Below are 25,580 nucleotides of genomic sequence, written 5' to 3' on the forward strand. Positions count from 1 at the left end.
AGCTGCTGTAGAGCCAGAGAAACCAGGTCAGCAGAGCTGCTTTAGAGGGAGAGAACCAGGTCAGCAGAACTGCTTTAAAGCCAGAGAACCAGGTCAGCAGAGCTGCTCTAGAGCCAGAGAACCAGGTCAGCAGAGCTGCTTTAGAGCCAGAGAACCAGGTCAGCAGAGCTGCTCTAGAGCCTTAGAACCAGCCAGGTCAGCAGAGCTGCTTTAGAGGGAGAGAACCAGGTCAGCAAAGCTGCTTTAGAGGGAGAGAACTAGGTCAGCAGAGCTGCTTTAGAGCCAGAGAACCAGGTCAGCAGAGCTGCTCTAGAGCCCAGAGACACCAGGTCAGCAGAGCCGTTGTAGAGCCAGAGAACCAGGTCAGTAGAGCTGCTCTAGAGCCTAAGAAGCAGGTCAGCAGAGCTGCTCTAGAACCAGAGACACAGGTCAGCAGAGCTGCTCTAGAGGCCAAGAACCAGGTCAGCAGAGTTGCTGTAGAGCCAGAGAAAACAGGTCAGCAGAGCTCCTTTAGAGGGAGAGAACCAGGTCAGCAGAATTGCTTTAGAGCCAGAGAACCAGGTCAGCAGAGCTCTTTAGAGGGAGAGAACCAGGTCAGCAGAGCTGCTTTAGAGCCAGAGAACCAGGTCAGCAGAGCTGCTTTAGAGCCATAGATCCATGTCAACAGAGCTGCTTTAGAGCCAGAGAACCATGTCAGCAGAGCTGTTGTAGAGCCAGAGAACCAGTCAGGTCAGCAGAGCTGCTTTAGAGGGAGAGAACCAGGTCAGCAGAGCTGCTTTAGAGGGAGAGAACTAGGTCAGCAGAGCTGCTTTAGAGCCAGAGAACCAGGTCAGCAGAGCTGCTCTAGAGCCCAGAGACACCAGGTCAGCAGAGCCGTTGTAGAGACAGAGAACCAGGTCAGTAGAGCTGCTCTAGAGCCTAAGAAGTAGGTCAGCAGAGCTGCTCTAGAACCAGAGACACAGGTCAGCAGAGCTGCTCTAGAGGCCAAGAACCAGGTCAGCAGAGTTGCTGTAGAGCCAGAGAAAACAGGTCAGCAGAGCTCCTTTAGAGGGAGAGAACCAGGTCAGCAGAATTGCTTTAGAGCCAGAGAACCAGGTCAGCAGAGCTCTTTAGAGGGAGAGAACCAGGTCAGCAGAGCTGCTTTAGAGCCAGAGAACCAGGTCAGCAGAGCTGCTTTAGAGCCATAGATCCATGTCAACAGAGCTGCTTTAGAGCAAGAGAACCATGTCAGCAGAGCTGTTGTAGAGCCAGAGAACCAGTCAGGTCAGCAGGGCTGCTTTAGAGGGAGAGAACCAGGTCAGCAGAGCTGCTTTAGAGGGAGAGAACCAGGTCAGCAGAGCTGATTTAGTGCCAGAGAACCAGGTCAGCAGAGCTGCTCTAGAGCCAGAGAAACCAGGTCAGCACAGCTACTTTAGAGGGAGAGAACCAGGTCAGCAGAGCTGCTTTAGAGCCAGAGAACCATGTCAGCAGAGCTGTTGTAGAACCAAAGAACCAGCCAGGTCAGCAGAGCTGCTTCAGAGGGAGAGAACCAGGTCAGCAGAGCTGCTTTAGAGGGAGAGAACCAGGTCAGCAGAGCTGCTTTAAAGCCAGAGAACCAGGTCAGCAGGGCTGCTCTAGAGCCAGAGAAACCAGGTCAGCAGAGCTGCTTTAGAGGGAGAGAACCAGGTCAGCAGAGCTGCTTTAGAGCCAGAGAACCAGGTCAGCAGAGCTGCTGTAGAGCCAGAGAACCAGGTCAGCAGTGCTGCTCTAGAGCCTAAGAAGCAGGTCAGCAGAGCTGCTCCAGAACCAGAGACCCAGGTCAGCAGAGCTGCTCTAGAGGCCAAGAACCAGGTCAGCAGAGCTGCTGTAGAGCCAGAGAAACCAGGTCAGCAGAGCTGCTTTAGAGGGAGAGAACCAGGTCAGCAGAACTGCTTTAAAGCCAGAGAACCAGGTCAGCAGAGCTGCTCTAGAGCCAGAGAACCAGGTCAGCAGAGCTGCTTTAGAGTCATAGAACCAGGTCAGCAGAGCTGCTCTAGAGGCAGAGAACCAGGTCAGCAGAACTACTTTAGAGCCAGAGAACCAGGTCAGCAGAGCTCTTTAGAGGGAGAGAACCAGGTCAGCAGAGCTGCTTTAGAGCCAGAGAACCAGGTCAGCAGAGCTGCTTTAGAGCCATAGAACCATGTCAGCAGAGCTGCTTTAGAGCCAGAGAACCATGTCAGCAGAGCTGTTGTAGAGCCAGAGATCCAGCCATGTCAGTAGAGCTGCTTTAGAGGGAGAGATCCATGTCAGCAGAGCTGCTTTAGAGGGAGAGAACCAGGTCAGCAGAGCTGCTTTAGAGGGAGAGAACCAGGTCAGCAGAGCTGCTCTAGAGCCAGAGAAACCAGGTCAGCAGAGCTGCTTTAGAGGGAGAGTAGAATCAGGTCAGCAGAGCTGCTTTAGAGCCAGAGAACCAGGTCAGAAGAGCTGCTCTAGAGCCTTAGAACCAGCCAGGTCAGCAGAGCTGCTTTAGAGGGAGAGAACCAGGTCAGCAGAGCTGCTTTAGAGCCAGAGAACTAGGTCAGCAGAGCTGCTCTAGAGCCTTAGAACCTGCCAGGTCAGCAGAGCTGCTTTAGAGGGAGAGAACCAGGTCAGCAGAGCTGCTTTAGAGGGAGAGAACCAGGTCAGCAGAGCTGCGTTAGAGCCAGAGAACCAGGTCAGCAGAGCTGCTCTAGAGCCAGAGAAACCAGGTCAGCAGAGCCGTTGTAGAGCCAGAGAACCAGGTCAGCAGAGCTGCTCTAGAGCCTAAGAAGCAGGTCAGCAGAGCTGCTCTAGAACCAGAGACCCAGGTCAGCAGAGCTGCTCAAGAGGCCAAGAACCAGGTCAGCAGAGCTGCTGTAGAGCCAGAGAAACCAGGTCAGCAGAGCTGCTTTAGAGGGAGAGAACCAGGTCAGCAGAACTGCTTTAGAGCCAGAGAACCAGGTCAGCAGAGCTCTTTAGAGGGAGAGAACCAGGTCAGCAGAGCTGCTTTAGAGCCAGAGAACCAGGTCAGCAGAGCTGCTTTAGAGCCACAGATCCATGCCAACAGAGCTGCTTTAGAGACAGAGAACCAGGTCAGCAGAGCTGCTCTAGAGCCAGAGAAACCAGGTCAGCAGAACTGCTTTAAAGCCAGAGAACCAGGTCTGCAGAGCTGCTCTAGAGCCAGAGAGCCAGGTCAGGAGAGCTGCTTTAGAACCATAGAACCAGGTCAGCAGAGCTGCTCTAGAGGCAGAGAACCAGGTCAGCAGAACTACTTTAGAGCCAGAGAACCAGGTCAGCAGAGCTGCTTTGGAGCTATAGAACCATGTCAGCAGAGCTGCTTTAGAGCCAGAGAACCATGTCAGCAGAGATGTTGTAGAGCCAGAGAACCAGGTCAGCAGAGCTCTTTAGAGGGAGAGAACCAGGTCAGCAGAACTGCGTTAGAGCCAGAGAACAAGGTCAGCAGAGCTGCTTTAGAGCCATAGAACCATGTCAGCAGAGCTGCTTTAGAGCCAGAGAACCATGTCAGCAGAGCTGTTGTAGAGCCAGAGAACCAGCCAGGTCAGCAGAGCTGCTTTAGAGGGAGAGAACCAGGTCAGCAGAGCTGCTTTAGAGGGAGACAACCAGGTCAGCAGAGCTGCTTTACAGGGAGAGAACCAGGTCAGCAGAGCTGCTTTAGAGCCAGAGAACCAGGTCAGCAGAGCTGCTCTAGAGCCAGAGAAACCAGGTCAGCAGAGCTGCTTTAGAGGGAGAGAACCAGGTCAGCAGAGCTGCTTTAGAGCCAGAGAACTAGGTCAGAAGAGCTGCTCTAGAGCCTTAGAACCAGCCAGGTCAGCAGAGCTGCTTTAGAGGGAGAGAACCAGGTCAGCAGAGCTGCTTTAAAGCCAGAGAACCAGGTCAGCAGAGCTGCTATAGAGCCAGAGAAACCAGGTCAGCAGAGCTGCTTTAGAGGGAGAGAACCAGGTCAGCAGAGCTGCTTTAGAGCCAGAGAACCAGGTCAGCAGAGCTGCTATAGAGCCAGAGAAACCAGGTCAGCAGAGCTGCTTTAGAGGGAGAGAACCAGGTCAGCAGAGCTGCTTTAGAGCCAGAGAACCAGGGCAGCAGAGCTGCTCTAGAGCCAGAGAAACCAGGTCAGCAGAGCCGTTGTAGAGCCAGATAACCAGGTCAGCAGAGCTGCTCTAGATCCTAAGAAGCAGGTCAGCAGAGCTGCTCTAGAACCAGAGACCCAGGTCAGCAGAGCCGTTGTAGAGCCAGATAACCAGGTCAGCAGAGCTGCTCTAGATCCTAAGAAGCAGGTCAGCAGAGCTGCTCTAGAACCAGAGACCCAGGTCAGCAGAGCTGCTCTAGAGGCCAAGAACCAGGTCAGCAGAGCTGCCGTAGAGCCAGAGAAACCAGGTCAGCAGAGCTGCTTTAGAGGGAGAGAACCAGGTCAGCAGAACTGCTTTAGAGCCAGAGAACCAGGTCCGCAGAGCTCTTTAGAGGGAGAGAACCAGGTCAGCAGAGCTGCTTTAGAGCCAGAGAACCAAGTCAGCAGAGCTGCTTTAGAGCCATAGATCCATGTCAACAGAGCTGCTTTAGAGCCAGAGAACCAGGTCAGCAGAGCTGCTCTAGAGCCAGAGAAACCAGGTCAGCCGAGCTGCTTTAGAGGGAGAGAGCCAGGGCAGAAGAGCTGCTTTAGAGCCAGAGAACCAGGTCAGCAGAGCAGCTCTAGCTGACACTGACTGACTGACACTGACTGACTGACTGACACTGACTGATTGACACTGACTGACACTGACTGACTGACACTGATACTGACTGACAATGACTGACACTGATTGACACTGACTGATTGACTGACACTGATTGACTGACACTGACTGACTGACACTGACTGACACTGATTGACTGACACTGACTGACTGACACTGATACTGACTGACAATGACTGACACTGATTGACACTGACTGATTGACTGACACTGATTGACTGACACTGACTGACTGACTGACATTGACTGACACTGACTGACTGACTGACACTTACTGACCGACACTGACACTGCCTGACTGACACTGACTGACTGACACTGACTGACTACTCTCTACTACTCGCTCTCTACTACTCTCTCTCTACTAATCACCCTCTACTACTTACTCTCTACTACTCTCTACTACTCACTCTACTACTCTCTACTACTCTCTACCACTCACTCTCTACTACTCTACTACTCACTCTCTACTACTCTACTACTCTCTACTAATCACTCTCTACTACTCACTCTCTACTACTCGCTCCTTACTACACTCTACTACTCACTCTCCACTACTCACTCTCTACTACTCGCTCTCTACTACTGTACTACTCTCTACTACTCTCTCTGCTACTCACTCTACTACTCACTCTCTACTACTCACTCTCTATTACTCTACTACTCTCTACTACTCTCTCTACTACTCACTTTCTACTACTCTACTATTCTCTACTACTCACTCTAGTACTTTCTACAACTCTCTAGTACTCTCTCTCTACTACACACTCTCTACTATTCACTCTCTACTACTCACTCTATACTACTCACTCTCTACTACTCGCTCTCTACTACTCTCTACTACTCACTCTCCACTACTCACTCTCTACTACTCACTCTCTACTACCCACTCTCTACTACTCACTCTCTTCTACTCTCTACTTCTGACTCTCTACAACTCACTCTCTACTACTCTACTACTCTCTCTGCTACTCTCTCTACTACTCACTCTCTACTACTCACTCTCTAGTACTCTACTACTCTCTACTAATCTCTCTCCTTCTCACTCTCTACTACTCTACTATTCTTTACTACTCACTCTACTACTCTCGACTACTCACTCTCTACTACTCACTCTTTACTACTCTATACTGCTCACTCTCCACTACTCACTCTCTACTACTCGCTCTCAACTACTCTCTACTACTCACTCTACTACTCACTCTCTACTACTCTACTACTCTCTCTTACTCGCTCTTCTTCTCACTCTCCACTACTCTATACTACTCACTCTACTACTCACTCTCTAATTCTCCACTACTCTCTACTACTCACCCTCTACTACTCTACACACTCACAAACCCCCCCCCCCTCCCTAACACAAGCACACACCCCCGGGGCAGGCAACGGATTTACACACTCCCACAATGGACATGTGACACAACAAGACCAATCCATAGCCAAATAAGCATCATAGCCAACAATCTACAGGTCAAACACTCAGGAGAACATCCCAATCTGTCCCCCACAACATACCCATCCCCAAGTGGACATTGAGAGCAATGCTAGGCACATCCAACTACCTGGAGGAACTGTGTCAACTTGAATTTGTATGAAACATAGATGTCGCATGAAACACCATTAACATTGTCTCTCTCTCACACACAGGGCAACGTCGACGATCTCCCCCCAACACGGGAGTGGAAGAATCACAGTCCCAGGCTCCGCATGAAGATGATCCCACCGGCAGCGACGACTCTCACCACTCCGTGGATGACCCCGACCAACCTGGACCCTCTGGTGCCCAAGCCCCTGCAGCACCTGCGTCAGGTACATCTGTGCCAACCACCACCCCCATTCCTGCCACATCCCCGGACACACCCAGGAGCCCTGCTCGCACTGAACAACAGAGCCAGTCTGACCAGGAGGGACAAGGTTCTCCAGGCACCCAGGAGGAGTCAGGCAACCCTGTAAATGCCATCACTCAGGGGTCCCGTAGACCCGATGTGCCCACAAGGGCAAGCCAGGCTCAAGTGGGCAGGGGTGGTGGGAGTGGAGGCAGGCGGAGGCGCGAACCTGACCAGCCAGCTCAGGACACCGGTATGTCACACATACGCAGCATCCTGGACTAATACCGGCGTGACACCAGAGGCATCAACCAGGTCGTGTCGAGACTCTCAGAGATGCAGGGGACCCTCGATGAGATAAAGAACCTGCAGGTCGAGCATCATGCCAGTCATCAACAACACCAAGGACGGATGGAGTCAAGACTGGCTGAGCTCCTGGTGGTGCACAGGGACATGAGCCAATCACTCCATCAGATCGCCCAAAGCATGGGCAACCCTCCCTGTGCCACCAGGCGTAGACCAGCACCAGATACAGGGAGGGAGGAGGAGGAGGAGGATTCGTCTGATGGAGCGTCCCAAGCATCGTCAAGGCCTGCATCTGAGGGTCCCCGGAGGAAGGTGGGTCGTCCACGGAAAAGACCGTGAGAGTCAGCGGACCATCCACATCTCCCAGGTCACCTGGCCTGGCACTTGGCCCTCTGGCGAAGCAGCAGCACCTCATCCAATGACATTCTCTGCCACATGGACTTGCTGGTCACAGTCTGACCAATGATGACCAACACTGTGCCCTGGACTCTGATGACTTCCAATGCCAAGGATACCATCTCCCCCTGTGAACTTTGGATTCTATTCCCCCGGTAGAGCACCTAATTTCATCTACCAATACACATACCCCACCGCAAATAAATATATTACTTTGGTCATGAGACGTTCCTGTCATTTTGCATTATTCAACGGCATATGTGTGTGGAAATGTCAAACTATGCCTGAGTGTTGAACTAACTCCAGCCATCCATACCCTGGGATCAGAGTCTGGTACAGGACACACATGGGTCACATGGTATCATGCAATGTAGGCATGGAGCACAACACTCACCTGTGATGGCCTCCGGCTGCTGAGGGGGGGCTTGCTAAACTGTGCGGACAGACCTATTTGGGAGATTATCATCAAGGCGTAGAGGACATGGCTCATGTGGAGGTTCCCGGGGAGGGAGTCCCAGGTATGTGTGGCCAGGTGGGAGAACAATGTCCTGCATGCTGGAGTACGGTGGATGTGAAGAACGGTGGCCAGGGCAAGGTTGGATGCACGGAGATGGCCCAACGGGATCTAGGATGACAGACGTACAAGGTTGGTTTGGGTTCGGGGTTGTGGACTGCCTCCTGAGTGTGGGTGGGGAGTGTGAAGGTCATCCTGCAGCAGACAGTGATCCATTGCAGCTATCTATGGTGGACGGTGAGGTGGCTGGGGCGCAGGGTGTTGAAGCTGAGGTGTGCAGATGCACCCTGGATGTGGACAAGTTTCCTGGGAGTTTGGATGTACTAGCTCCGTAGAGGGCAGGGCAGTATTTGACACGAATGTTGGCATGGACCTGGGGGATGGTCTGTCTTTTCTTAGAGTGGATCTATCTGTGGATCATGTGCATAATGCAGAGGGCGTTGCACTATGAGGTACAGATGCTGTGGACTAGCATGGCAAATGTGAGCGAGCCAAACATGATGCACACCATCTTGTGTGTGTGGCCACTGGGTGCTTGTGCAGGGCTCTTGCGGGTGGGACACAAGCACTTGACCCAGCTGGAAGGGGACAATCCTCAGATGATCACCTCAGTCCTGTACAAGTCCAGCCTCAGGTGGCTCGTGTTCAGCCATTCATCAATGGATCTCATGCATACTTGAATGATGGAACTGCCAATGTCTATGTCTTTGTTGAGGGTAAGGAGCACCTAGCTGTCAATGGCATACGAGCTGATGATGAGGTGCTGTGCGCATGTGATGGTGGAGAGGGGGGTCCTGGACACTCTGTACATTGACATGCTGAGAGATGATACCTGTGCCATGTCCCAGACGATGACACCATACTACATGCTGAAGCCTTGAGTCCCACTCCCATGCCCTTGCTGGGCTACAGAGCCGGTGGGGAGTATTAGGGACGTGACCTGGTTGGTGTGACAGGGCCTGGAAGGTGGGGCAGCGCAGTGTAGGCAGTTGGAGTTGCACACTCAGCATGCAAAGGTGTTGTGTGTGTGCCCAGGCTATGTCTGACAGCAGGCGTTAGATGTGCAGATGGACATAGCTCGGAGTGTGGCTGCTACATCAGACTGTAGTGTGATGTGGGTTATGCAAGGACAGGATGGTGGTGCAATGTGCACCTTGCATGTGCTGATGGTCCAGCCTTTGGCACCGCGTGGCGGCAACAGTGGCATAGACAAGCTGAGGACAGCCAAATGGGTGGAGGGAGGAAGTGAGGAGCATCTTGGAGGCGTGTGTGTAGCCAAATCTGGATACTCTGTGGGCCCTTGCTGCAGGGGCCGCAGCAGCAGGCGGCATCTCCTTGCAAAATGCCAGAATTGGCACACAAAGACTAGGATGTCAGAAGGACAACTGCAACAGGTGCGTGTGTAAAGTAGGGAGTATCCAGTGTCACATGGCACACCCAGAGACAATGTATGCACAATCACCAAAGAAGCATGACACCCAATCAGGAAACTGAAGGCCGACCTGCGCACAGGAGACACACCCTCAGCAGCTGTTGATGGGCCATTATGTGGACCAACATGCCCAAAAATATACACGACCATGTACTTCATGCCCAATAGGGAGCCTAATCAATGAGCAACTGCCTGCATGTTGCTAAACGACACATGGACTCCTATGCATAATCTTCAACAACTATGCCAGATATGCCGCATGCAAAGTGGCAAGAGACCTGCATTGACAGAGATGAGGCACCTTGGAGTGTGACGAACACCTTTATTACTCAGCCTCACACTAAGGGAAATGCATCAATCGGAACAGACTCACAGGTCATTTGGCTGACCATGTGAGACCTACACTGGACACCCCCTTCAACACACAGATGTGGTAAATCCTACTGAGCTGGCACACAAGTGAAGGGGTTGAGCCTAACACCCCTTGCTGCACACGGAGAGTCTACAATTCACCATTGAGCCTCATATGGGGATGTCCCACACTATGTCCACCATTAGCATCCCGTATGTTCCTGAGGGACGTTATACACACATTGATGCCTTCATCAGAATCCACAAACCATTACAGATGACTGTCAGGAAGGGTGACTATCAATTCATGGGAGCCATGCAACACGTCATGTGGCCCATGGTGAGTCAACATGTATGCATGGTAACACAAAATACACAGGAGCAGTCCCCACATATCACAAACACGTACCACCCACAAAGCGCCTTGTAGCACTCCTTACCCCAAATGACTTTTCACCATGTCTGTGCATGTAACTCTGATCCATCACACGTTGCAATACTCATGAGGAATAGCAGGAGGGCAATGATGACATGAGCAGATGACAGCCGCAAGAACCTGGGGAGGACAGACACACAACAAGTCAGCGAAGAGCTAGTAATCCGCAGACATGTACATGTACTCTACAGAAATTATGTTGTCACCATGCCCTTAATAAATTTAGTGTCCCAGCTAAAATGTGTGGAATGACATCATCACTTGAATAACACATCAGAACACACCTCCAAGTCACTTAGCACACAGACAGCTCGACACACACATTGCGACACATGCCACACAAGGCTCAAAGCGTGCACACTCAGACACAGGGACTCACCATCATGAGAAGAAGTTGCGGATAAGCTGACTCCGGATGTCCTCATCCTCATCCTCATCCTCACTTGCCCCGTGCCCTTCATTCTCCATGGGTGGATGATCCTGCTCATCCGGATCAAGGATGAGTGGCACAGCCTTCTCCACTGCCATGTTGTGCAGCATGCAGCACACAATGAAGATTTTGCAGACCTTCCCTGGGGCATATGGGAGGGCGCCGCCGGTCTTGTGGAGGCACCGGAATCTGCTCTTCAGGAGTCCAAGCGTCCTCTCAATCACGCGCCTCGTCTGTCCATGGGTGTCGTTGTACCGGTGTTCTGCGGCTGTTCTGGGGTTGCGGAGATACATCATCAGCCATGGCATGTTGGGATAGCCAGAGTCCCCTACATGGAAACATCATGTGAAGAAGTGGGTCAGGAGATGCCGTAAGATACAAAGATAGCGCAAAACACAGGACTAACAGAGTATACCCACCAACAAGACATGCTCGTTCCGCGTGCAGCTGCAGCATCATTTCTGGCACCCTGCTACGCCTCATGATGTATGCATCGTGTGCGGACCCTGGAAAACGGTAACAGACATGGGAAATCAGCATGTTAGCAAGACACACCACAAGGGCATTAATGGAGTGGTAATGTTTTCTGTTTCTATAGGCTACCTCCTGTGCCTGTGGTGGTACCAAAGCCATATGTGTCCCATCAATGGCCCCAATTACATGAGGCATCCCTCCCAGGGCATAGAACTCACCCTTGACACCTGTCAACTGCTCACGAGTGGGAAAATGGATGAATTCATCCAGGTGCACCAACATGGCTTCTAAAACATCATGCAGGACACGGCTGAACATTGTCTGGGACATGCCACCGACATCAGCTATGGTCAATTGAAACGTGCCGGTGGCAAAAAAATGTAGGGCTGCCATCACCTTCATCTTGGGGGTCAGAGCTGAAGGATACTTGTGTTGTGGTTGGAGGTGTGGTGCAAGCCGGCGGGTCAAGTCCTCTATCAACTCTTGTGAGAAGCGGTATTTGCGTATGCAGTCATGTTTACGCATGGCATCCAGGTCTGGCATTCGTCTAGGGAGAGGCGGTGCCCTGCAGAGATTTGGAAGGAATCACGAAGAGTGAGTACATTACCACACCAATGTCACTGAGGTGAGCACATGTTCAACAGCTAATACACATCTGCTTAATACAGAGTCTGTGCTTTGCAATACATCCAGGACACGTAGGCCAGCCAGGTGATACTCCTACGAAGAGCCAGCCACAATAGTTGCATGGCAATGTTGACGTGACATGCCATTAAAATAGCTGTGGGCCAGTGTAAGTGACAAGCCAGACACATTACATGAGTGACAGACATCCACATATCAGCATTTGAAGGATGTCATCTCATACAGACAGCTGGCGGGAGTCTAAACGCACAGGTCACATGTCATCTGAAAAAGGACAGATAACACACATTTACATGAAGGGGTACATGTCAAAAACTGATGACACCGACATTGAGAGAACGCAGATATTGCCTCATGTCAGGAAGTCATCTTCAAACCATCATGACACATGTAACGCGTGAGTCCACATGTGGCATGGTGTGCGTATATGTGTGTCATGCACATATGCACACAGACACATGTTGGATGCTGCAACAGCAGATGGAGTTGACAGAACACCAACGGAAAGCTCATGGGAACACATGACACACACATGACATAGTCACATCATGGCACGCTGGTAGTCACATGTCAGGTGTAATTTTCCGTGTGCCTGGCATCAGGGGACAGTTGCGGGTGTTGCTGACTGTGCCATACCAGTGATGCAGTGCTTGACATGTGTGTTGTACATGCACACATGTGCAAAGTGTGAAGGGGAAGTGTGCCACATAGTGCCACATCACACATGACATGTGTAAACAGCTCATCACACATCTATTGTGCCACAACATGAGGAGACATGTGCCACATCACTGCCTGACACACCTAGGCCCTGCTCATGAAGGACTGCACTGACAATGACTTGATGTCCAGCCTTGTGCGAGTCTCACACCTCCATTCCTATCGTGTGTGCCTCCTATCACCAGTGTAAGCTGTGAAACGCAGTACACACGCTCTGAGGGCATGTGTACGGCCCGTACTCACGCGTGAGTGCCTGCCGTACACGCGTGAGTACGTGCCTATCACTATAGTTGTGTTACTGTAGGTCCAAGTGATACGGCACGTACTCACGCGTGTATGGCCCGTACACGCGTGAGTACGTGCCGTATCACTAGGCCCTATGGTACCCCCAACTATAGTGATAGGCACGTACTCACGCGTGTACGGACCGTACATGCGTGAGTACGTGCCGTATCACTAGGCCCTATGGTACCCCCAACTATAGTGATAGGCACGTACTCACGCGTGTACAGCACGTACTCACGCGTGTATGGCCCGTACATGCGTGAGTACGTGCCTATCACTATAGTTGGGGGTACCGTAGGGCCTAGTGATACGGCATGTACTCACGCGTGTACGGGCCGTACACGCGTGAGTACGTGCCGTATCACTAGGCCCTGCGGTACCCCCAGCTATAGTGATAGGCACGTACTCACGTGTGTACGGCCCGTACACGCGTGAGTACGTGCCATATCACTAGGCCCTACGGTACCCCCAACTATAGTGATAGGCACGTACTCAAGCGTGTACGGGCCGTACACGCCTGAGTAGGTGCCGTATCACTAGGCCCTACGGTACCCCCAACTATAGTGATAGGCACGTACTACGCGTGTACGGCACGTACTCACGCGTGTACGGCCCGTACATGCGTGAGTACGTGCCTATCACTATAGTTGGGGGTACCGTAGGGACTAGTGATACGGCATGTACTCACGCGTGTACGGGCCGTACACGCGTGAGTACGTGCCGTATCGCTAGGCCCTGCGGTACCCCCAACTATAGTGATAGGCACGTACTCACATGTGTACGGCCCGTACACGCGTGAGTACGTGCCATATCACTAGGCCCTACGGTACCCCCAACTATAGTGATAGGCACGTACTCAAGCGTGTACGGGCCGTACACGCGTGAGTAGGTGCCGTATCACTAGGCCCTACGGTACCCCCAACTATAGTGATAGGCACATACTCACGCATGTACGGGCCGTACACGCGTGAGTACGTGCCATATCACTAGGCCCAACGGTACCCCCAACTATAGTGATAGGCACGTACTCACGCGTGTACGGGCCGTACACGCGTGAGTACATGCCGCATCACTAGGCCCTACGGTACCCCCAACTATAGTGATAGGCACGTACTCACGCGTGTACGGGCCATACACGCATGAGTACGTGCCGTATCACTAGGCCCTACGGTACCCCCAACTATAGTGATAGGCACGTACTCACGCGTGTATGGCCCGTACACGCGTGAGTACGGCCCGTATCATCTCAGGATGTCATCTCATACAGACAGCTGGCGGGAGTCTAAACGCACAGGTCACATGTCATCTGAAAAAGGACAGATAACACACATTTACATGAAGGGGTACATGTCAAAAACTGATGACACCGACATTGAGAGAACGCAGATATTGCCTCATGTCAGGAAGTCATCTTCAAACCATCATGACACATGTAACGCGTGAGTCCACATGTGGCATGGTGTGCGTATATGTGTGTCATGCACATATGCACACAGACACATGTTGGATGCTGCAACAGCAGATGGAGTTGACAGAACACCAACGGAAAGCTCATGGGAACACATGACACACACATGACATAGTCACATCGTGGCACGCTGGTAGTCACATGTGAGGTGTAATTTTCCGTGTGCCTGGCATCAGGGGACAATTGCGGGTGTTGCTGACTGTGCCATACCAGTGATGCAGTGCTTGACATGTGTGTTGTACATGCACACATGTGCAAAGTGTGAAGGGGAAGTGTGCCACATAGTGCCACATCACACATGACATGTGTAAACAGCTCATCACACATCTATTGTGCCACAACATGAGGAGACATGTGCCACATCACTGCCTGACACACCTAGGCCCTGCTCATGAAGGACTGCACTGACAATGACTTGATGTCCAGCCTTGTGCGAGTCTCACACCTCCATTCCTATCGTGTGTGCCTCCTATCACCAGTGTAAGCTGTGAAACGCAGTACACACGCTCTGAGGGCATGTGTACGGCCCGTACTCACGCGTGAGTGCCTGCCGTATACGCGTGAGTACGTGCCTATCACTATAGTTGTGTTACTGTAGGTCCAAGTGATACGGCACGTACTCACGCGTGTATGGCCCGTACACGCGGGAGTATGTGCCGTATCACTAGGCCCTACGGTACCCCCAACTATAGTGATAGGCACGTACTCACACGTGTACGGACCGTACACGCGTGAGTATGTGCCGTATCACTAGGCCCTACGGTACCCCCAACTATAGTGATAGACACATACTCACGCGTGTACGGCACGTACTCACGCGTGTACGGCCCGTACATGCGTGAGTACGTGCCTATCACTATAGTTGGGGGTACCGTAGGGCCTAGTGATACGGCATGTACTCACGCGTGTACGGGCCGTACACGCGTGAGTACGTGCCGTATCACTAGGCCCTGCGGTACCCCCAACTATAGTGATAGGCACGTACTCACGTGTGTACGGCCCGTACACGCGTGAGTACGTGCCATATCACTAGGCCCTACGGTACCCCCAACTATAGTGATAGGCACGTACTCAAGCGTGTACGGGCCGTACACGCGTGAGTAGGTGCCGTATCACTAGGCCCTACGGTACCCCCAACTATAGTGATAGGCACGTACTCACGCGTGTACAGCACGTACTCACACGTGTACGGCCCGTACATGCGTGAGTATGTGCCTATCACTATAGTTGGGGGTACCGTAGGGCCTAGTGATACGGTATGTACTCACGTGTGTACGGGCCGTACACGCGTGACTACGTGCCATATCGCTAGGCCCTGTGGTACCCCAACTATAGTGATAGGCACGTACTCACATGTGTACGGCCCGTACACGCGTGAGTACGTGCCATATCACTAGGCCCTACGGTACCCCCAACTATAGTGATAGGCACGTACTCAAGCGTGTACGGGCCGTACACGCGTGGTAGGTGCCGTATCACTAGGCCCTACGGTACCCCCAACTATAGTGATAGGCACATACTCACGCATGTACGGGCCGTACACGTGTGAGTACGTGCCGTATCACTAGGCCCAACGGTACCCCCAACTATAGTGATAGGCACGTACTCACGCGTGTACGGGCCGTACACGCGTGAGTACATGCCGCATCACTAGGCCCTACGGTACCCCCAACTATAGTGATAGGCACGTACTCACGCGTGTACGGGCCATACACGCATGAGTACGTGCCGTATCACTAGGCCCTACGGTACCCCCAACTATAGTGATAGGCACGTACTCACGCGTGTATGGCCCGTACACGCGTGAGTACGGCCCGTATCACTGTAGTGATGGTGCCCTAGGGGTACGTGTGAAACGCGCCGTACCTGTTTGGGGATTTAAGAATTACAATGGGGACGCATGAGGGACAAGTATTAGGGCCTAAATGCATGCTGGTTGTCATGGATACCGAGTTTCAAGTTCAAAATTTAACATCATGTGGTCTGGAAAAAGCAGTTGGCCACATTATACATTGTTGCAAAGTGGTTGTTGACTTGACATGATGCTGCAAAATCGAAGGATGCGAAGGCTGTCACTGGTGTATGCTTAAAGGGATTGGAGGAAACGTAGGATGCAAATGAGTCTGACCAATCACTCTGTACTCCTGTAAATGAAATAGGCCAGCAAGGCTGATATAAGGCAGGCAGAACCCATGGGAGGGCACTTGCCTGCACAACATGTCAGTCGATACCACTGCTGCTGTATTGTCTCCCTCTGGCACCATGTCAAGGACTGTGGAGAGGCCCCAGCCTTTCACCCAGGAGGAGAACGAGGCCCTGCTGGATGTGATCCTCCCACGGTACCCCATGCTGTATGGTCGACCAGGGGAGCAGGTGAGTGCTGACTCCACTACCTTTGCCTGTGCACCTTTATTGTGTCTGTCACTTCTGGCATTGTGTCCAGGTGTGACAGACATGCAATGTTGGTTGGAGTGGGTCCCAGGGGGTGTGGATGGCTTATGTCTCTCATGCAGGGCTTGATATAGTTCATGTGTGCACTCCTCACTTGCATTGTGCTTACTGTGACATTCACTGCATAGTGCATGGCACATTCAGCCAGCCTAATCCTCTTGGGCATTCTTGTTCTATTGTCCTGCGGTGATTCAGTGGTCTGCACCCACAGATGTGTGTGAGAGTTGAGTGGAGCTGTGGTGAGAGTGGTGAGAGTGTCCAAATGATGAGTACGCCCCCTGGACATTGATGTGTGTGAATGTTTCTTGTCATGTGGGTGAGTGTCTATGTGGAGTGTTGCACCACAGCTGCATGGAGGAGGCAACTGCTCAATCCATCTGATGTGTGAAGTAAGCCGTGCTGTGTGTCTGACTTGCTGAGCTAGCCCCACACCTGTGACCCCCCCTGGCAAGTGGCACATGTGCAGAGTGAGGTTTGCATCCGCTGTTGCCAATGGCAGGTGATTGATGTGTGCCTGTGTGTGTCTGTGTACTCTGCTGAGGTTTCGTCATTGGCCTGGGGCATGTGACTGCTTTGCGGTGCTGTCCATCAGCCTTGTGTTGCTTGGGATGCACAGTGTGTGCCATGATCAGGGATTGTTTTGCACCCCTCATGCCACCTGTGTACTTACTATGCCATGTAGTGCATTGGTGCGTCCCCAGTGGAAAAAGTCCCTATGACTAAGGTGCTATTACTTGCCAGCATACTATGCCCTGTTCAACAAATCAAAGATGTTCAAATGTGTGTCTCTGTGACATGGTGCAGGTGTAGTGATGTTGTCCCACTTTGTCATCCACACAGGTAACCGCCTACCAGAAGGGTAAGATCTGGAAGGAGGCCGTCAAGGCTGTGCAATCTGTGGAGGGTCGCAGTCGGCGCCTGCCACAAGTGAGGAAGAGATGGCAGGACATCCGGTGCTGGACCCGGAGGATCACCCGGGTCATGCTGAAGGAGGAGGCTCCTCGCAAGCATGGTGGGTGCCGGCGCCTGACCCACCAGATGAAGCGTGTCCTGGCATTGGTCTTCCCTGACCTGGATAGGCAGATACAGGAGTTACAGCAGCAGGAAGGGGGTAGGTACATGTGTGTTTGTTGTGTGTCTCCAACTTTTGTAGCTGCTCATTCGCCTGGTTACACTGCCAGGCTATATATGTGCAGTGCATATCTTGTTCCCCCAAGTCAACCTGTGCTGTTCTTCCTCCCTTCCCCTCCTTGACATGTGTTACCTGGTCTGTGTGTTATCACTATTGCACATGGTCATCTAGGCTGCCAGTTTATCAAGGTGCACACTGCTTTCAGCATCATGTGTGGGGGTGGTCTGCCTGTGCCCTGTCCTGTTCAGTCATTTGGGGGTGCATAATTGTTGGCACTGATGCTGGGTCTCAACATAGGAGTGTGAGGGTTCAAATGAACAGACTTGCAGCATGCATTACCAATGTTGTGGCCTCAGACATGATTTGCATGAGTGGGATATATGCATAGTGCCGGGACGGTTGCTCCTGTACAGTCAGCTCATTTCAGGACCATGGAGCAGTGTGCCCACTACAGTCCCCTGACACAGCCTGCCCTCCTACTCATGTGTGTCATCCAACACTGTGCACATTCACTGTGGGTTCAGCATGGCTCTGCCTCTGTGGCATAGTTCCCTGGCCTAGGTAGTATTTTTCACATGTGTGATACATTTGCCCACTGGACAGGGATTCACCAGTTTGCTTGTGCATACTCACACTGGACAGTACCTGTGTGTCTATTCACAACAATCTGTTGATGTTTGTTTGTGACCAATATGTTTTGTCAGCACTACAAGGTGATATCGTGTTAACCTCTTCTGTGCCCATGACGAGATAGTCTCGTCATGGAGCACGGTCGCGCTGTGCCCATGACGAGACTATCTCGTCATGAACCCCACCCACTAATGTAACGCCCGGCACAGGAGGGGGAAAGGGCGTGGCACAGAAGGGGTTAATGAAGCTAGTTTTCAAGCACAGTTATTGTAACCCTGAATAAGATGTGTCACTTCTTGATCTATATCAGTCACATTGACTCAGGTATGGGTGGGTGTGTGCGGGAGGGGCGTACATGTTCAACCCTGATGTTTCATTGCCAGTTCTGACTTGTGTGTGATGATTCGCAGTACAGAAAGTCATCGTGCAGTGCCCCCGTGATGTTGGCCAGTGCTTAATGTTCGTGCTTCATTGCCTGTGTCAGTTTATGACAATCATGTATCCTGCTTGTACATTTTTGGCACCTGTGTGTGGTTCAGATGCTCCACAGTTGTGACTTTGTGTGCTGACATCTGTGGGTACATTCTGGCTTGCCATGAGGGGGTACCCACAGTACAGCTAGGCTTTTTTGCTAAACAATTGCAGGCCCATTAGCTTATGCATTGTACTGGGTGTGGACATGTGTGCCACTCCAGATGACAGTCAGTAGGTCATATGTGTAGCCAACAGTGTGATCAGGTGACGGATAGCCATGTGACAAATGACATTATTCAAGTTGTTACTCAGAGAAAATGTCCATTGGCACTCACTACACCTGTCAACATTTCTCAATATTTCATATGCTTGATCTTGTTGTTTTGTTGTGAAGGACAATGATGTGCCTGCATGACAGATGTCTCCCAAGGAAGTGCACAAGACACCACCTTTACACTTTCCAGGGACACGCTGGCACATTTTAAAGTAAGGCACAGTTTGTACAAAACTTGTTTGGAGTTCATACATATACATGTTCCCACAGTGTGGTAGCATTTGGGTTAGTCCTTGGTTGTTGCTGATACCAACTTACGACTGTCAAGTCATCCAGACCACTGTGGTGCCATGTATATGTACTTACTGATACGCCATTTCTGCCTAACAGTGGCTGATTTGAATGAGTCTGGCAGCTCATACAATGACAGTGTACATGTAGTTTGGTGTGCACCTCCTTGTGTGACTTCTGCTATACAGACAGAGTGCCACATTCACACATGCTAGACATGTCCATTGTGTAAAGGGTTGTGATTCTCCAGGAGTCACAATGTATTTCTTTGGGGTGTCAAAAGTACTCACAGGTCTCTGAGTGTGGGGACACCTTCTGCATTGGCATGTGGTATTTGGCCTTGGGTGCAACAATACTGTTTGGTTCACAGTGAACAAGAGGTGGCATGCCTTCATAGTCTTGCTGTGCTCAACTGATCCCAGACACTAGCTTCTCATGATCTTGTGATTTCAAGTTATTTGCTGTTGTGTTCTTATTTTCATTGTTTCCAAGTGGCATGGTGGGGATTGCAGGGCTTACATATGTGGGGAGTATCCTAGATGTTACTCATGATGCCTTTCCTGATATGCACTGTTGCCTATTTTGTTTGGACTCATGTGTCAGATGTATACAGGTGACTGATTTTTTCCTGTCTCTTCACCTTGCCTACAGCATCATCGGAGGACACCGAGGGAGACACCGGCATGGACGTGGAGGAGGGATCGAGCAGTGGTGCCACCTCTGCTGAGGAGTCGGTGGCATCTAGTGGCACGGAGCACGAGGGGAGTGAGGCGGAGGACCTGCCCAGTACCAACACTGACTACGAGGCAGACAGGTCCGAGGCTGAGCTCCCAGAGGGGGCGGAGGATGCTCCCACAGCTGAAAGCAGCAGTACATCTCTCGCCGCCCCCTCCTTTCCCATCAACGCCCTGCCACTTGCTCGGGTCCCTTCTGTCCGTGCTAGGCCACACCGTGTCTCCTTCGTGCCAGGCACCGCACCCCCAGCCCCTGTCCCCCCTGCTGCCCTCACTGCCGAGTCTGTGGACATTCAGCGGCAGTTGCAAGTTGGGCAGACATCGATCCTGACTGTCCTCCATGGGCACACCAGACTGCTGACCCAGATGGTGTCGTACATGGAGGGCATGTCATCAGCGATGTCTGACCAACGGATGTTGCTGAGGTCCCTGGACTCGTCACTGATGGCAGTAGTGAGTCACCTGCAGCGCTGCCTCACCCCCCTACCCCTGCCCCATCCACAAGTCCCACACCCATGCCTGTCCCAAGCACACCAAGACATCCACACACATGCACCCCACCAGACACAAGCAGCACACCACCACGTAAGGGCAAGCACACACCTCCTGACACGCACACTCAGGGGGATGCAGGCACACCCACTGGGTCTGGGGCACACAGGCAGGCACGCAGCCACAGTCCACGTCCACATGACTCACTCCCCAGTCCCTCCGATGTCACTCCCCTTGGCTCCCCTGCCCCAGATTCGGAGAAGGAGGCCTACTTTGCTGGGCTGGGCCTCAGCCCCACTAGTTCACCTGGCCGGAAACGGTCAAGGCACTCCACAGGTAGGGGAGTTAAGTCTCCCAGCCTGTCCACCACCTCCCCCAGTAGCGCTGCAACCCATTCCTCCGACCCCCCCCTCCTTGGGGCCTGTTGTTTCTCCGGGTGCAGGGGAGACGCTTGAAGAACTGGCAGAAGTGTGCAGCGCCGAGCTCACCTCCACCTTTGGCGCTGCCCCACCCCCTGTGGTGGAGTCGTCCGTCCCTGCACCCACCACACCTACCCTTCCCCCTCCTGTCCCTGCGGTGCCTGGTCCTTCCCCACATGATGCCCCCCCAGTCGCTGAACCAGAGGTGTAGTATGTGCAGGCAAGCTAGGGGAGACGCGTGGCCATGTGTCCCCCCCAAGGACTTCATATCTGGACTGGCCATTGGCCTTTGTACATAGTGTTCTTTACTACATCTTATTTTTTCATGCTGAATAAAGCATTTTGTTTTCCGTTTTAAAAGTCTTGATGAATACAGGCCCCAGCTAGGCCTGCAAAATACAAGGGTTCGCTCTCCTGTAACAAAAGCTAGAAGGAAGTTGGCACGGAAACTGCAAATACAAAAACAGAGTTTATTAACCCTTAAGGGTGGCCCTACAACCTACACAAGACTCTTCAGTATTGTATAGAGTAGCACACAGAACTTGCGTACACGGTCCCCTTTTATACACAACAGAGGGGCTCATAAGTGGGTGGATACAACATAGAGCAAAATTCATTACCATTTATGGACATTTTCGATACAGGATCAATATATGGGCGGAGTTAACAATTTCCTGAGCCCGCGAAAACATGGTCAAACAAGGACTAACTGATAACAGATGTGGTCAAGTCTGGGCATGCGCCAGACGGACAAAGGAGCTATTTATAGACTGTTACTAGGCAGATTACAAGAGCAACTAGCGAAAAGGTAGGACTCTTCTCGTGCAAAGCACGTGGAGACATGACAATACAAAATGGAGTCCGGACATTAGTCAACATAAGACAAGAAACACATTTTGACTGTAGAGAATTCATGTCTTCAGTGAATGCTTAATCATATCGCTGTTTTAGTTTTCAACAGACGACCCTTTCAGCATTTACTGAAGACATTCGGCTTATTAGGATAATCATCATATATGTCAATTTTCATCATCTCTTCCACCTCCTTGTTTAAGTGTTTCTGATAGGTGACATTGGCAATAGCTTTCTTATCAGGAATACAAAATGACACACATAAAGAACAGAGTAAAGGACCACACTGAACACAGATGCAACAGGAAAACAGAACTGCTACAATAATACAGAGACCAGTTAAAACTTTCCATCCCCATGTAGTGATCAATGCCCAAAACCATCCAGAAAAGGTCCAAGTGCCATTTTCTGTATGAATCTCAGCTGCGATTTTATGCAATTTATTAATAGCGTTATAGACTGATGGCGTGTGGTCAGGAATAAATACACAACAACTACTTCCGATAATTCTACATGCTCCACCTCTGTCTGCTAACATAACATCTAATACCATACGATTCTGTAACGCAACAATTCTAGTGATTTGTAATTCTTCCGTAAGATTCCCAAGAGCATCAGCAGCTTGATTTGTTACAGCCTCTACAACTCTCGTTAATCGTCGAACTTTCCTACTATTTAGAACAGCTCCAACAAAGAAAAACAATCCTAAGTTAAAATCAACATACTGCTGTAAGCTAGTGTCAGTTTGGTCAACATCATCAATAGATAGAGTACGTTTATACCTATTTACAGTTACATTGTTCAATAGCTTCAAGTCTTTATGATAGGATGCAGGTGCTAAGAATACAGGGGGTAATAAGAACGCTACATAACATACTCCGGACCAGCCGGCTGGTAAGCGATAATAACCCTTGTTCCCACATACAAAGTACGTATTATGGGAAGCTAAGAAAGTACTATTATTTAATCCATCTATATTCAAAACAATAATACAGTCACTAACACCAACAGGAATATGACCCACACTCTGAACACACAGGTCCGCTTGAGCTTGTGCCACTTGAATTACAAAATTTTAATTCCCAGCAGTGTCTCTGGTGTTCGTGAAGATGTAGGGGATTGATTCATTATCTGGTCGATATTCTTCCCACTCCCATATTGTCCCATTCGCTTGTGGATAGCCTTCTTTATCTTGATGACATTCCCTATTAAGTCTAAAAAGTAGTCGTCCCACTGTAGGTTTCCGTGTGGCAAAAAGCAAAGTGTACCATGCTCTACAAGAGCCATTATGAGAGAAAGGAAGAGGTATAAACGGCGTTCCTCCTTTCTTCTGATGAGCTGGCATCATACCACATATCCAACAGTTCGTAGCATTTGTAGCAACATGGGTATGATGCAACATCTGGATAAAAGTATTATTCAAATAAGACTGACGATGCTTCAATTCTTGATATGGAAGGGTGTAAAAGTAGTGCTCCTCAGGCACTGGAGTAGTCAAAACAAGCAACTCACGGGCAGGAGTCACATCCTCGACAAACCACGTGGTTATACCAACAATAGCTACAATAATAATAAAACTTGTCGCACAAAAAATCTTCTTCTTCTCCATTTTGTAGTAAAAGTCAATATCTTCCTGAAACTAAAAGGTTGTCAGAACTCTTCCCCTTAGGCAGCCGTTGATTTCTTCACCAGCGGGCCAAGACGGGTGTCACTACACTAATGCAGGGCTGATCCCCCCCCTTGCCTCATTGGCTCTCCGTTTCACTAACCTAAGGGCCGTTCTGACAACATGTCCTGATACAGCAAGAAATCACTTCCTCTGTCTGAGATGATATCTTCTTCCTCCAGGAATCGCTTGGTCCGGAAAGAGCTCCTCAGTGTCGTTTGGTTCCACAGCACGGCCTTTCTCTGCAGTCAGGATTTCTCGATGGTCGGTCAATACAGCAGGCTCCACTAATCCAGGCGGCACTTTACGACAGTGCAAGGAATGGATCCAGTTCTTCCGATTGGAGACTCGCACAGCTGTCCTCGTTGCGAGCAAGACTTGCTCAGGACCAACCCATCTCGGCTCCAGACTGTTCGTCCTTTCAAACACCTTGATCATAACATGGTCTCCAGGCCGGAGGTTATGTCCTTCACCTGTGGACCGATCAGGGAGCGCTTCTCGAACCTGTTGATGAATAGAAACCAAATTATCCATTAACTGTGCCAGATAATCATTCATCATTACACAAGGTACATCATACACTGACTTTGGTTTCGTTGGACCCCAAATATTCATTGGGCGTCCAAACACGATCTCATATGGCGTGAGACCGGTCCGAGAATGCGGTATCGATCTAATTGACAATAATGCCAGCGGTAAAGTGTCTGGCCAAGTCAAAGAAGTCGAAGCTTGGATCTTAGCGATCTTAAGCTTCAAAGTACCGTTATATTTCTCAACCAATCCCGCAGACTGAGGGTGAAACACTGCATGAAATTTCTGGGTAATTCCCAGCCCTTTCAGGACATACTTGATAACGTCTGCTATAAAATGAGGTCCGTTATCACTCCACAACAATCTACAAACACCATATCGAGGGAAGAACTCCTTTAATAGCATCTTGGCTGTAGTCATTGCAGTATTGTCTTTCGTAGGGTATGCCTCAACCCATTTACTGAAGGCACAAACCACTACTAGAACATACTTCAAATTGTTACAGCGCTCAAGCTGAATGTAATCCATCTGCAAAACCTCAAAGGGTGCAGTAGGTGTTGCAAATCCTTCTGCTGGAGTTTGTGTACCCTTTCCTGGGTTATACCTCAGGCAAAACATGCAAGTCTGCACTACCCTCTTTGCCGTACTAGCGATCTCCGGATGCTCCCAAACTCGTGTGAGTAATTTTACAATTGCGAAGCTCCGACATGCGCTAGTCCATGTGCCATCTGAACCATAGGTTGTACGAAAGCTGTGGGTAACTTCCATTTATCCATCTGCTTATTTCTCCAACATCCTTCATCATCTAATTCTCCATCATTGGACCATTGCTCCCGTTCCTTATCGGAAGCGGTCCTCTGTATCTCCAGCACTTCTCTCCTAGCATCGTGCCATCTTTCTGCCTGTGACTTCACAACATACATTGCAGTAGAGTCAGGCTGCATCGCAGTCTCTCGTGCCACCCGGTCTGCCAAAGCATTCCCTTCTCCAACCTTATCAACCACCTTTTTATGGGCACTACATTTAATTATAGCAATCTTCTTTGGATATGTTAATGCAGTCAAAAGGTTGTGAACTAACTCTCCATACATTATCTGCGCTCCATGTGACGTTAGAAACCCTCTCTCCTTCCAGAGTAGGCCAAAATCGTGCGCTACTCCGAAGGCATAACGGCTATCTGTATAAATATTCACACACAATCCTGCACTGAGCTCACATGCTCGTGTTAATGCTATCAGTTCCGCTGCTTGGGCTGATTTCTGCGGTATGCGTGCTGTCTCCACTATTGTTTGTAATGTGGTAATTGCATACACTGCTGAAGTCGTACCATCTGGTAGCTTCAGGCATGATCCGTCCACCCATAGTTCTCCATCAACATCTGTAAAGGGCGTATCCTGGAGATCAATACGACCCTTTGTCTGTTCCTCAGTCACGAGAATACAGTCATGTGCTTTTTGTGCTTCAGACTGAGTTTCCGGGAACGGCAACAATGTGGCTGGATTTAACGTTGCACACCTCTTCAACGTAATATGAGGAGCCAAAAGCGTCAATTCATATCCTGTTAAACGAGCACTGGTCAAATGCTGCGTCTTTGTCTGATTAAGCAGGGCATCAACAGCATGGGGAA

The sequence above is a fragment of the Triturus cristatus genome, chromosome 5_1, assembly GCF_964204655.1.
Source record: "Triturus cristatus chromosome 5_1, aTriCri1.1, whole genome shotgun sequence".
Lineage (NCBI taxonomy): Eukaryota > Metazoa > Chordata > Amphibia > Caudata > Salamandridae > Triturus > Triturus cristatus.